We start from the raw sequence: 14644 nt of genomic DNA, 5'->3' as shown, positions 1-14644 counted from the left end.
GTGCAGTCGCTGATAACCGCGCGTGTGGAGAGAGCAGAAGGCAACAGCCGCCCCGATGTTCACGGTCGATTCCGCGACAAAGTGCACAGCGCTCCGGGCTCTGCTGGACGGGCGACTGTTGGGACTTGACGATTCGTCCGGCGAGCGCTCGACGGATTAGAGTCGAGGGCGCGTTGACAGGTGGGGGGGGGGGGGGTCACCGCTAGACGACGTCGTCGGGACTGGTGTGACGGAGAGGTCGTGACGGGCGCGCTTCTCACCCGCTTCGCCTTCCAGACTCGAGATAGGGGCGAGCGGGTGCTGTTGGTGCAACGACGAATGCCAGCGCGGTACGTGCGGGGGCTGGTGGGGCCAGCGCCTAACCTGGCCGCCTTTGCCTCACCTACAAAATGCTGACACGGCACCTGAAGGGTTACTATGGCCATCACCACTCTTCTCCGCCTTTGTCTCCCCAGCACTGGTGAGACAACGGTGGCGAGAGTTGGTACTCATTTTGCACTGGAGCGATGTATAAACATCGACCTCCCCTAGGTCGACTCAGCCTTAAACGAGTACATCGGTGCGGTGTGTGTTAACATCGGCATTCGGGTGACCAGGGAGGGATGGGCGCGGTGTGCTGTATCTCACCACCAGCCCTCCCCCCCTCCCCGCGACATTAGCAGGCGCTCACTAACAGAATTCTCGCCAGCAGCCTGTGACTGTGAGTGATCTACCCCACACGTGGAAGGCTAAACGGGGATCTTTGTCTCCGTGTGTATCTGCGTCTGCGCGAATCCAACAATGATTCCACCCCCTCTTTAACACGGCTGTCACATGTACCCCATTTGGAATTGATGCCGGCGCCGGTGACAATGCCATCGGCTCGCCCGTGGCCCCGTGCTGCGCACTGATACATATTATTATTATTTAGCCTCTCCTTTGTGCCGGGCGTGTCGGGCGTGCGCGCGCGGCGCGCTGCGTTGTCGCGAGTGACCCCCAGCGCCACCGCAAGGGGCCTCTCTGTAAACAAGAGCCTTCATCTCGCCAGAGATACCCCCGGGAAAGTATAATGCGGCGGCGGTGGCGGCGGTGGTGGCCCCAAATAAATTAATAATTCGCGAGCGAGTGAGTGAGAGGGCTGAAAAGGATTAATGGATTTAATTTTTTTTTATTGCCTTTCTTTTTAACCGCGTGCTTTGGTTGCTGCATTGCCTCGTGCGTTCGTGCGTGCTTGATCCGGTGAAGGAGAGGAAGGGGAGAACAGTCGCGTCACGTTGCCCGTTCAGAACGTTGAGTGGGCACGGCCGCGGAAGGGCTTGCTTGCTGACGGACAGCAAGCGAGGAATGGAACGGTGGCTCATCCGAGTCGTCGTCTTCACAGCGAACGCTTCACGAAATCACATTTGCTATCACTCTTTAAATCACGTGGAGAGCGGCGGTGCAGTGGTTTGCTCGCTGTGCGTAGAACCCGGGCAGCGTGAGTTTGATTCCGCTGCACCACTGCTGCCCTATCCGCATTGCTTTAATTACCGCGGTGGCTGCAGCCTGGATTTGAACCTATGGGCAGAGTTCTGCTGGCTTCGTGCTGATACGGCCGATGATGCTGCTGTGGTCTCATGTTCTTTGGGTCTTTGGGTAAAGTCGCGTAGATAGGTTCAAAGAAAATAACAAATAACAAAAAACCACAACGTTTCGATCGCAACACAAGCGGTCGTCATCATTACAAAAGGGGGGCTAAGTCAAGATGTGGTCTCATGGTTGGCACTTGCACTGGCAATCCAGAGAGGTTCCTGGTTCGATATCCCGTACAGCAGCTGAAACCATGAGGCAGGCTTCTCAGATCCATCCTCGCCTCTCTCTAACCCAGCAGCGGTGGGATGAAGTGTCGGGTCTGCCACCTCTTCCAAGGTGTCTGGCCAACATGGACAAGTAGGCCAAATGCCCTCACCTAGAGCTCCCTTTAGTGGAGCTGCACCTTCGCATTTTGCCGAAGCTTAGCCAGTTACCGTCCAATGAGAGGCCTTGATGATCAACCTGACTTGAAGTCACTTTAAGAAGAGACTCCCAACATACAAAATCTCTCCACCGAGCCTCATGGCTTTTCCAGAAGAGGGCCCCTTAGCATTGCCCAATTCCAACTCTGCGTCTCGATTGTGCGAGGAAACTCAGAGAGTGCCCAGAGAACGGCCGCAATTGCGAGGGGGGGGGGCATGACACTCGTACGTTTTAACTCGCTAACAAATACTACTCAACAACTTTGGCAGACAGCTGCTCCAGGGCAGATTTTGGAAGGATTCCAATTGGGCAGCAGCAGAAGGTGTTACGACGAGGCTCGAGTGGAGCTCTTATTGTTCCCTGTGAGAACTTGCATTCTTCTCACACCTACAGGGGAGGTTTATGACGTGCCTCTGGTCTGAAGTCAAGAGTGCATTGAATGCGTATTTTGCAGAGTGTATTATGCACGCACATCGCCTCTCATTGCAACAACCTCCCCCGGCTTGAATTGCTCAATAAATATGGAACATTGTTTAAAGTGGGCATTGGAGGCCAGTGTAGTTGGTGCATGATCACACATAGGCATATATGCCCCCTCCTCCGTTTAGCCATATAAATTATTCGGGCAAGTGCTGTTTGCGAGCACATATTAACCGTGACAATTACAGGAGGCGCTGTTTTGTCAAATTGACAAATACTCATGGATCTTTTGCCTTGTAGGATTTTTCGGCGTTTTTTTTTGCCATGCAGCTCTTCGATGGTGGGTTTTTTTTTGAAGGTTGTAACCGCGTGTCACTCCCGTGTGTGAAGCCCCAATCAGGTGGGCCGAAACGTCAGACACCATGTCGAAAATCACGCGGTACAACCCGAGTAAACATCGGAGAGCCATACAGATCCCCCGTTTAACCGGAGAGACAGACAGACAGTCTCGTTGGTGAGCATCCATTAAGGCCAGTGTGGCACAAGAGGGTGGTGTGACCAGCGCCCCACCCAGCCACCTTTGTCTCCCCATTACTGTTTACGGAACACACCAGGCAATCATTCCAGGTCGAGTTGATCTCGGGGAAGGGCTCTAGACGAGATCCGACATTCGCCGCTGAAACCGTCCGTGAGCGAGTAAATCAAAGTCAGGTCGACCGGTTCCGTAACGCAATGCCCCAACCGCTGCTCTGCCTGCCTCCCCCCGCAACGCGCACATCGCTAGCGCCTGTGGACGATGCGAATGAGGTCTCGTTTGGCTTTCTGGATTTTCTGCAAAACACCCAGAGCTACTGTGCCACAGCGGGAGGCGTCCCAGATCATGGAGCAGTTATGGTAAACTCTGATCTAATCCAGGCCTCGTGGGAGACCCGGGTAGAGCCTCTGGATCACAGCCCACCGCAACTTCAAACGCCCATATTGAGCTTAAGCACAACTTCACAGTTTTGATTCGCTTAACGATTTACGGTGAGGTCTTAAAATAAAAGGAGTGCGATAATGTTCGTTAAGATGTGCCACACTTGTCTATAAAAGTCAGTCGATCCTCTTTTATCTTCTTTAGTTCTATAAGAGAACCGATCGTAGGTTGTGTGTTGTACATCTTCTCTTCTCCCAACTCTGATAACTTCATGCGATCAACTTACAATTAATTTCCTCTCTGTTGTTACTTCCAGAGGTAATGGAAACACTGATGTCAGTTTTTAATCTGGTCATAATTGTGCTGCTGCTCGTTGCTAAGGATGGAGACTATGGTTGATTTTATTAAAATTATTATATTTTACCGGTGGTCAGTCAGCGACTCATGATGGAACAACAAGTTGGTGATCGTTATCAATAAATATTATAAGATCAGGCGTGGTTGTGCTGTTATTAATTAATCTAACAGTACTACTTGATTTTTGCTTGCTGGTATTTGTATTGCTTTATTTTAACCGAATCAGATCCCATTGTCATAAATGGTACGTCTCTTCAAGGACTAGAATATCTATTTAGGTGTTCAGATCTCAAAGCGAAAATCTATGTACCTTGTGTGTGTGTAAACTTGTCTGTGTCGGGAGCGGTAGTGTAGTGGTTACCGCACTGCGCTATGAACACAGTGACCTCAGTGAAATTCTCACTTATGACTGCTACTCGTTATCATCACTTTCCCCAACAGTCTGTTTAGGTTTTACGGGGGGGGTTCGGGTCTTTGTCTTCGTTGGGGGCAATAATACAATTAGTCCAGCTGTGTAGATTTTTGCAGTTGTGCTTTGTAGCGAAGCGCCAGACACGGTGGCAGGCAACACGCGGTCGAAACCGAAAACACGTCAGGGGAATTCTAGATTCTAGATTTTAAGTTATCATGACTGCAAGGAGCCATACTTTTTTTTTTCGGTAAAGTCACGTAGGTACAGTAATTTTTAATTTATTCACTACAGTAATTTTGCTGTGGCGGTTCCACCTGAAGACGGAGGCTTGTGTTCCTTCTGAAACGTCGTGATTTAATTTAGTTATTTTCATTTAAATTTATTTAGTTTTTAACCTACGTGACTTTACCGAAAAAGACCAAAAAGTACGTCAGGGGAACATTTAGGGCACGATCGCAGGCACCTGGGTTCGATCCCTGGTCATCATCCGCAATGCTAGCGACCACGACGGAGCCGGCAAGCGTGGTGCCCGTCACCACCAGCCCCTCAGCTGCCTGCGTGGGTATCAATAGGTGCTCGCTCACGGGACTCTCATCTGAGGGGCCGTCCATAAATGACGTCACGCACCTGGGGGGGGGGGGTCAGACATTTGTGACGATGTGTGACGAGGCGGGGGGGGTTTGAGAAATGTGACGTCACATCAAAATGCGCAACTTCAAATAAATATAGACAACACGTTCTACTTAATGAAATAGAGGTTTTAATAAATGTTTTCTCCTACAACATCAGAGTGCAGCGGCACATTAAATACGCACTACAATGACAATAGTTTAAAGTGATTTGAAGAATGTTTTTTAATTGGGGGGGGGGGGGGGCAAAGCTTTGTGACGTCATATTTGAGGGGGGGTCTGACTTTTTGTGACGCCGTGTGACGAGGAGGGGGGGGGGGTCAAAAATTGTCCAAAATCGCGTGACGTCATTTATGGACGCCCCCTGAGAGTCTGCGGATTGGGAATTTTTGAACGCGACGAGATAGCTGTGGACATTTTAATTCATGTGCCAGGCAATCTACACACGCTTTATTAAACCAGCTTGCAGCCTTCCCATGGACATTCTCTTATTCGATTGGGGCCTAGATAAATTAGATTTACGATGCATCCAAATACAGACGTATCTCAAGATAATGTTTTACAAACCTGCGTTATTGACGGTCACAATGTTGACAAAGTGGAGTATAATAAGGTATTGTCTTCATGTGGAGTAATTTTAAAATGTAGTGGTTAACGCATCATCGGTGTTAGTTACATATAGTTTTGTTAATTGTTTTTTCTTCTGACATTTTATACATTAGATTACCTGCATTTTCCCAGGTTCGTGTTAAAAAAATTTAAAGTAATTTCACATATAAAGTACTCGTTGTCATGTGTCTGTTCAAATTCCCCGTCATCGTCAATCTGCTATCTCTCCATAATCCACCTATCTCTCATGGAGGGGGGTAAAAATACCCATTTTCATTTCTCGCCACATGTATTTCAGTTGCTAAATATTTTTTTTTATATATAACCACGAGAGGTTCATAAGCCTTTCAGTTGTTTTAAAAGACGCAGTAGATTTGAAATGGAAAATTATCTGTGAAAAAGTTGAAAAAAAATTGTCTGGGGAGATTTGACCAATATTACGCACCCATGTATGCATCAACCACGCTCCTTTGATATACAGAGCTTAATTCCAGCCTGCCTCAAGGCTCATTAGCAGTCTGGGAGGGGGGGGGGAGAATGAAAGGACATTGCGCTATAAATGGGTTTAAAAGAGCCCACCATTGCCTGAGCCTGTAATTAGAGCTTGCCAGAAATGAACAGTGTAATTTAGTTTATCCACAGTAATGAGGAACCCATTAGGGTCTAACGCAGTAATTAAACTGTTTCCAAGGGGGTGGCTCTGTGTTTGGCACAGGGGAGGAGAGTAAGGTTAACACTCTGCAATAATGTTCAGCAGTCGGTGGTAACTGGTAAATTAATGAGGGAATACATGTCCTGCAATTGGATTTTAAACGTTGCTTGGAATAATGCTGCGATTGTAACGCTTATACGGACAAAGTGCCAAAAATTTTTATTTTTTTAAAGATTATTCTGCGTCTGTTTAAAACGCATCTTTTTTGCTGTCTGGCGGTATACTTTTTTTTGTTAAATTCGCGACGTGTTTGTCTTGGCCACTTTCGTTTTTCATTCTTGTGAGTGTGCAACATTTATTTTTGCCGTGGAAATTTCACGCAGATACCGGTAAAAAAAAATGAAAGAAAGACTCGGCACTTCAAATTCACCAGAAAATCACCCCGCACGAAAATGAAAGGAAATGTTTTATTCCCCCAGTATTTGTTAAGCACATTCTGAGAAATATGCATTCTTGCAGATTGCCATTAACTAGAAAAATATGTGGATACGAATGTAGTTTACAGCCGAAAAGTATCTTTCTGATCCGCAATGTCTGATTCTACACAAACTAAATATTTTGATTGCCAGACAAGAGGAGTACAGCAGGACCCTCATTATTACAACGGTTTTTATTTTGATTTTCTATTCACAAAATGCGGTTGCATGATTTTTCGACGAAATGCACAGCAATGTATCATTACCGCTCTGCAACACTACATCGCATCACTCCAATCAAGTGCATTACCCTGGCTACTTATCAAACACGTCGCTGTTATCATCATCATCATCATCGTCGTCAAACATCGTCTTCTTCCACTTACCCTTCTAATTCGTGAAGGTGTGAACGTCTCTTCTTTCTTTGTTCTAAGCGCCGCTGATTAAAAGCGCCGGGAAGCGAGAGCGGCGGTTCGTGCCACCGCCGTCGCCACCGGCCGCCGCACAAAACAGAATTGGCCACTCAGGGGGCCCGCTACTCGCGTGGTCTCTCGCCCGTTGGCCCCTGGCAGCGGCGGGGGCAGTTCAAGTGGCCGTGCTTAAGCTATTTATACATCGAAGGCTTTTCCGGACCGCAGGTTTCAAGTGCCTCCGTGACCCCCCAACCACCCCCACCCCTTGCCATTGGGAGACCTTCAGAGGAGGATTTCTTGGAAATCTCACGAGGCTTTCGAATATACGCGACACGAGGAGCCTCTGGTGGCTCTGCAAATGAAATCGGGCAGCGGGGGGTCTTTATTTAGAACCAGGTGAGAGCCCATTGAGACAAAAGCCTCTCCTGCAAGGGAGTCCAATGGGTGCAATGTGAAGGAGGCACAGATCTGCGAGATGTCTATTCTGTGCAGAGGGAGAGGTGGACAACAATAATATACAGATCCTTCTGACGGGTTTTCTGTTTTTGCCGCGTGTTGTTCGTCACGATGTCCGACGTTTCGGCCCCATCTGCTCTGGGGGCTTTTCCTAAAAAATAGGCCAGATGTTTAGCTCCGTGCAGGTCGCTCCCCGGCACGTGGAGAAAAACGTCGGACAGCGTGCCGAACGCGCAACTGAGCTCGGACACGCTGGGAGTTTTGTAATGATGGGTACGTTCGGTTATTTGCCCTCTTCTCACAGAAAGACTTATCACCAAGGCCGCGAGGTTTTTGCAGACGGGTATAGTCCGCCAGTAGGGGGAGGGAGGGGGTCCGGCAGTGATGAGGCTCTGTGGTTAACCTAATTAAGTGGTTCGGGGGTAATTTTCTAATTTGTCACATTTGGACCTTGACACCCACAAACTGAATCTTTAACGTCCACTCCGAAGCGGACGGCACGTCGTTTTAGGGGTTCACCCACGCGCAGCTCAGAATCAAAACCGCAATAATGTATTTAGACGGGAGGAATCCGATGAGCTATGAAGCTCTCTCTCACGTACGCCCAAGCGATAACCAGGGCGTCCGCGTGGCTCCGACCGCGGAGCTGTGCACCAAGCGGCTAACGGCGGTGTCAGCAGCGCCACGGCCCCTGCCTCGACAGCATTCGTGTCAGGCCGGCCTGCACGTCCCGCAATGTCCTGCGCTCGTGCGTGGTGGTTGTGGTGGTTGTGGTTGGGAGGGGTTCTGCTGGGGCCGGCCGGGTAGACGAGTCCTCGAAGGAGGGGGGGGGGTGAAGGGGGAGGTCCGTGGGTGGGAGCAGAGGGGGGAGAGACGACGGGAAGGAAGGTGGAGTGAGTGGGGAGGTGGAGGCGCGTCGAGCCTCATTAGATGCTCGTTTGCGCCGCTTTGTGCTGCCGTGATGTCTGCTCGCAGGGCCCCTCAGGGCAAGAGTGGGTGGGGGCTGGGGGCCGGTCGGTGGGGGGAGGGAGGGGGGGGTGACGAGGGGGTTGAGGGGCACGGGGGGGGGGTCACGCGGTAGGGAGCGCGGCTCGGCACGAGGGGGAGGAGAGCGCAGAGCCCCGCTCCCTGCGTCGTTACCGGCGCCGCTTCTCCCCCCCGACGTGAAGGCGCTCGCCCCACGGGCAGCGGCGTGCCGGCCCTGAGGGCAGCAAGCAAACAGCCCCCAAACGCGCACAACGCACCGCGGATAGGAACACAACTCGACTGTGATGGTGATAATGATCGTGGTGATGATGATGATGCTGTCTTTTCTTGGATTTTCTATTTGCACATAGTTACTATAAGATGTATTCTTGTTCATGTTTTTGTTTTTTGTTGCGGTTGCACCCGATTCAAGAGCCGGATGGCTCACAGGGCTATACCTAATACATGAACTTGAACTTGATGATCGTGGTGATGGTGATGATGGACATGTGGGTTCTCCATTAATCACCCATCGCTGAGGAGGTGCAATGTTATAATGCTGCCCGTTACCGGCCAGGGGATTGATTTCAATCGGAGATGTCCCGGGCTGAGCTCCTGTATGTCCTGCGCCACCCTCCCTCCCTCCCCGCGGGATCTTCTCGTTCTCGATGTCAGAGGCGCGGCAAGGAAGGCCCTAGGGAGGGTGGTGTTCAGAGGGGGCTTCAGAAAATGATTCCATGAGAAGTGAAGTCCCTCTCGTGGAGGAGGTTGTAAGGTCGCCGCACGGACGTTGCCACCGTTGGAAATGTTCGACGCGAGATCGAAGCTTCTTTAATAATAATGAGCAGCAGAAGAAGAATTAGGAGATGTACTTTAAAGCTGCGGCCATACCTGTCACCGCTACCAACCGAGTGGCATCACTGCAACGTAACCCGTGACCTTCCAGGTTCCATTACGACATCAATGCGTTGACATCACCAGAGTGCTGAAATGACACGCCCGATGTGAACTGTAATGTGTTTTGTTCTGATTAAGGGAAGCTTCAAGCGTGAGGTGAGCACAGCCAGCCACTGTCTCGCCATAGTTTAGAAATTAAAAGAGGGAGGTGAGGTGTTGGATTGTATCTTACTTTAAAATGACCTCAGTCATGGTTCAACGATGTGTACATTAGATATGTAAGAACAAATTATTATTTGTATATAGCTATTGTTATTGAAGTACACGTGTAATATTAGTATTGTTAACGTTCAGGAAGTCTAATTAGTTCTATGATTCTATTTTCATTACCATTATTCAACCGACGTTTTAGGTTGCATGTGTGTCGTGCCTTTATTATAAGTCAATTAGCTGTCCCTGGTATTTTTTCTTCATATTAGTAGATACGCTTTCTCATTTGGTACTATTAATGAATACGTTGGCACTTGCATAGTGTCTGTTGGATTGTTTATTTGTGGCCATGAATGGTCTGTGAGTTCACTTTACCGGTGTGCAGGTCTTGCTCTCGGAAGTTCAAATCCATATGGGGGTTGGTTGTTTTCCATCATCCTCCCAGCATCAGCGAGGTAGATACCCACTCGGGGGTGGGTCGTCCCTTTGAGGCGAAGGCTTCCCCGCCATGTGAATGTGGAATTTCCGTCATTATCAGAGGGGGTGACCAACCCAGGCGAATGCCATCTTACTGATCGATGGTTTGAGCAGGAGATACATTTCCTCTTCCACTGTTATTATTCATAAGAAATCACTCATATTTAATTAAAGATATGTATTGTATATAATGTAAGAATGAGCATACATATTATGTTTTTGTTGATGCTTATGATTCCTGGATTATAATGAAAATGTTATAATGAATTATCTTATTCGTGGAGGTGGTGCAGCAGTTAGTGCACTGCACCCTGATCCCGTCAACTTGAGTTTGATTCCCGCTCACGGCTAACATCAGTGGCGAGCGGAATCTTCACCAGCCCGTGTTGGCTGACGGGCGCGGTGAAGTATGGTCAAACAGTAGAGGTGGGACAAAGTCATTGTTATGCAAGTCCAAGTCGAGTCTGAAGTCATCAAATTCATGACTCGAGTCTGACTCGAGTCCAAGTCACATGACTCGAGTCCACACCTCAGAGGTGGGACAAAGTCATTGTTATGCAAGTCCAAGTCGAGTCTGAAGTCATCAAATTCATGACTCGAGTCTGACTCGAGTCCAAGTCACATGACTCGAGTCCACACCTCTGTCAAACAGCCCCCCATTGTCTGACACCGACACGCGGATCAACCATGAACAGTTAATATATATCTTAAGTATTTATATCTTACTCATGGTAACTGCTTTGCGGCGTGTGAATAAATGCATTGCGTGAGTTTCTGTTGTCCGTGCAGAGGTGGCCCGTGACATAAGTAATCGTATAACTTTCAGACAACACAGACTATCACAGTACATATGCATTTTCATGATCCATACTATAAATGTGTGTGTATGTTCATGTCTACGTATATATGCGTGCATGTATACACACATGCTTTGGAAAACTGCATTTCCAATATAAATGACCGTGTGTGTACAAATACGCTTATATACACACAGTGTGTCTGTGGGTGTGTGAATATCATGTGCGTGTCTTTATGATTATGAGTAGGTCGATTCAGCCTAAAATGAGTACCTGGCATGTTGTGTAAGCATCGCCACTGGGGAGACAAATGCGGCCGGGCGCGGTTCTGGCCACCCACCACCTCGCGTGCGTGTGCCGTGCTGGCTTTCTTAGGCGCTCGCCTACAGCACTCGCCCCAAAACAAGTCTGCCAAGGCTATACGGGGGATCTTTCTCTTTGTATGAGTCGGCAGATGCATCTGTCACCTCTCGCATCTACTCACCATCCACCCCCCGCGAAAGTTATGCACATTCAACACAGCAGCGTATGTTAATATACCCGTATATAATGTTCTATATATTTTGCCAAATGTTTTTTTTTATGGGCACACGGTGTCCCTTTTGTTCTTGTTAATGGAGCTGACAGAATTACATAAACCGCACGATGGTAAAAAAAAAGTATTTTGTTCGTCGTGAATTCACCCACCCCCCCATCCCATCGCTCCTTCATTCCGATGCTTTTTGTCTCAGCGTACGTGCACACTTAGCATTGACAGCAGACAGATTAATAGTCTGTAATGAAAACGTGTGAAATACACATTGACCATTACTGCCAATGCTGCTGGGCAGCCTTTGGTCAACTGCAATCTTTTAGGCATCCTGCTTCATATGCAGATGGCATGGGACACACGCACACAGCACACACACGCACACACACACGCACACACGCACACAGCACACGCACGCACACACACACACACGCACACACACACGCACACACAACACGCGCACACACGCACACACGCGCATACACACACGCACAGCACACGGGGAGAGTGAGGGGGCGGTGGGGAGGGGGAAGGAAAAAATATTCCCGCGCCTGCTATACAACTCAAGTACATTACACTTGTAATTATCGTGTCATAAACTAAAACGCAACTGAAAGCGTCTGTAAAAATTAAATTTATGGCATGTCAGGGAAAGATAATAACCAAGCAAGCTATTAATTTTCCTGCCTTCATTTAACTAGACTTGATGTATGTCTGACAGGATAGGGTCTAGATAATATAATTTGCATTTAGTGCATCCGCACCAGGAGCAGACGTATTCATTGGCCACCTAAATCTCCGGGCACAGGGCTCCCCGTGCTTTCTGAAACAGCCGACCGGAAAAACTGTCATAATGCGAGCTGTTCGTCACGGGCTTGTGTAGCTGTTAACATGCATTTCAGGCGTATTAATATTCATCAGCACGCATCGGCTTGGAGAGCGGCAGTTTAGATTGCAGGATTTTTTTTTCCTTAAGGCTGATTGGTACCCGCTGCTAGACAATACAGGGAGCTCTTCTGACGGCGTCTGGTGCCTCCGTAGCACGAGCGCGCATCGGGGCGCCTCAGATTAAGAGGTAAGATGTGCGCTACTTTTTTGTGTTTCTTAATTTGCGTTTTCTTTTTTGTTCCCCCCCCCCTCGTGAAATGCACCCTCCTTTTGCGTGGGTTTGGGAAATTAAACGAGTCGCTGTTAAAATTGTACAATTGAAAAAACGGCGGCCGAAATGTTTGGCCGGCGGTTTGTCGATGTTGTTATTGCTCAGTGATGGTTGTTTCAAATCGATTGTCGCACGGCGTTGATCTCGTGCGCGTTTAATTGCGATTGCCGGTTCAAATGTGGCGGTGGTTGTTTTCGTTCGAGTAAATGTGTGTCGTTTTTGTGCTTTTTGTATTTTTTTTTGGTATTACAATATTACCACTGTTTTCTAGATGTAATAATTGGCGCGCTTGCACACGCACGCACGCGTTCACATGAGTGTATATAAATATATATTCATCATCATACGTTGTGTGCAATTAATTTAACAGATGAACCCGTGATTTCTGTGCCCAGAGCACACACAATAGCATGGCCATATTTTATGCAAACCTGCATTTTAAACCAAAAATTACATTTGATCAACAAAGAACACGGCGATTGTACAATTATCAACATTCGTTTAATTTTAATCTCCTTCTTCCGGGGATATAATAGATGCCAACAGCTGAAGACCTGAGGTGTGAAATGTAAGCGCTTGTGAAAGGTGGTGGTGGCATAGGTGAAAGAATTGCCCAATATACACAAAATGTACGCTTATATTTTTCACCTGTGGTCATTAAACATTCCCTCGAATTAAAGCACAGAGATAAGCAGGTCGCAGGATCCACACTCTCAATTAATTAATTCCTATGGGCATTAAATCCCATTATGAGTTAAAAACTATACACATCCTGGGATAGCGTTTGAATGTATATATTATTTTTTTAAATTTACAAACATATTCAGTTCATGCTGCTGCTGCAGTCAAAAAATTAATAATGTTGCGAACAACGTGACAGAAATGCGCACCAACGGGACAAAAATTACCAGATCACGTCGAACGACGCGAACGTGATTCCATCAATGTCCGTTTGTCAATACGTGTTCTTGTTATTTTTCTTAATGTCATCTGACGGACGTTGCTACGGGATTTTGTGGCGATTGGTGATTTCGCTAAAACCCTGCGAGCCGCGTGGCCGACAGGAGGGTCGCGCGCGCGCGGAAACCCACCGGGACGCAACGGCAGGAAGCTCACGCAGGTCACGATCGCGTCCCCGGCAAGGTTCCCCGGCAAGGTTCCCGCGTGCGATTCCGCGGTCGCCCGCCCGCCCGCCCCCCCCCCCCGCCACCCCTCCACCCGTCCAACGGCGGCCTCGACGGCGCGACGGAGCGACGGACGCCCGTCGGACGATCCCGCATGCTAACCGGCGGGCGGCGAACGCGTGATAAAGTTTGACCTTCATTTGTGGCTTTAAATTAAGGTAGATAAGCTGAGGGAGGCAATCAGGGTGCGAGGAGCTTATTGACTGCAGAATGAGAATGGCCGAGGTTATGAGATCGTTCTTTGCCCGGAGGCAATGATATAAGAAATTAATGCACGGCGGAGGGTCACCGTGCTTGGATATTGCGCGCGGCACACCGCGGAAGACGCCGCACGCCACCGGGGCTCTTTCCCCCCGCAGAGCGCTTTCGCTGGGGGAGTCGGGCGGCGACAGATACGCGCGAGCGTTCTCGAGCGGCGGATTTCACTCCGCTTTTAATTACAAACGTGTGGTCGCCTGCAGAGCACTTTTTTTGGGTGCCGCGATTTCCTCCGCTCCGCGCAGCGCAGGTTTAACTCTCGGCCGCTGTTTCAACACGAATAGCTTCGCTTCCCGACGGCTCTCGTCGCCGATGCCCAGGACGTTGAATCGCTAAGAGAGCGCTCATTGAGCGCGCACGTTGAGGTCGTGGTGTTTGCTTAAAAATGTACGCCACTCTGGGTGCCTTCTCGTCATGGCAGTGCCGAGTTGTTGTTACGTGCTAAGCCACGCACTCTGGGCACGTGTGCGCGTGCGTGTGTGCGTGTTAAATTAATATCCAAAATGTTGTTGCCACTGGCTGTTGTGATATTTGTTTTGCACAATTGTTAAATTCACAATTGTGATCGTTGTCAGGAATGTAGATTATGCATCTGGAATTACACATTTTTTATTGACGACGTATTTTTGTTACTTTATGTTTTTATTCTGCCTGACAATATATTTTTCCCTGTTATATACTACTTTTTTGCATTTCATTGTACTGTTTAAACTTAAAATCATGGGGTCGTGAGTTCAAATCCTGACCCCCATAATCATCACGATCACCATTTTTATTATCGTTCCTTAATTGCCACAATCTTCCCATTATCATCACCATAATCAAATTCTCATCATCACATGATTAATTATAC

At 48.4% G+C, this 14644-nt stretch overlaps 1 protein-coding gene across 12 annotated transcripts in view; it reads left to right on the top strand.

The window, feature by feature from the left end:
* The window catches only part of LOC133342575 (forkhead box protein P1-like), a 397236-nt gene that overhangs the window by 232603 nt on the left and 149989 nt on the right, over positions 1 to 14644 (top strand). Inside the window, exon 1 of one of the 12 annotated variants that reach the window (XM_061551778.1) lies at positions 11864 to 12265. The exons of the other annotated variants lie outside the window; for them this stretch is intronic. The gene's annotated coding sequence lies outside the window, so the exon portion shown is untranslated. Of the gene's footprint in view, positions 1 to 11863; positions 12266 to 14644 lie in introns of those variants that run through there. 12 annotated transcript variants of the gene reach the window in all.

This window comes from Lethenteron reissneri, chromosome 15 (genome assembly GCF_015708825.2).
Source record: "Lethenteron reissneri isolate LAM-NWPU_2019-01 chromosome 15, ASM1570882v1, whole genome shotgun sequence".
NCBI lineage: Eukaryota > Metazoa > Chordata > Hyperoartia > Petromyzontiformes > Petromyzontidae > Lethenteron > Lethenteron reissneri.
The sequence above is the reverse complement of the archived record's forward strand: the minus strand, read 5'-3'. Positions and strand labels throughout refer to the sequence as shown.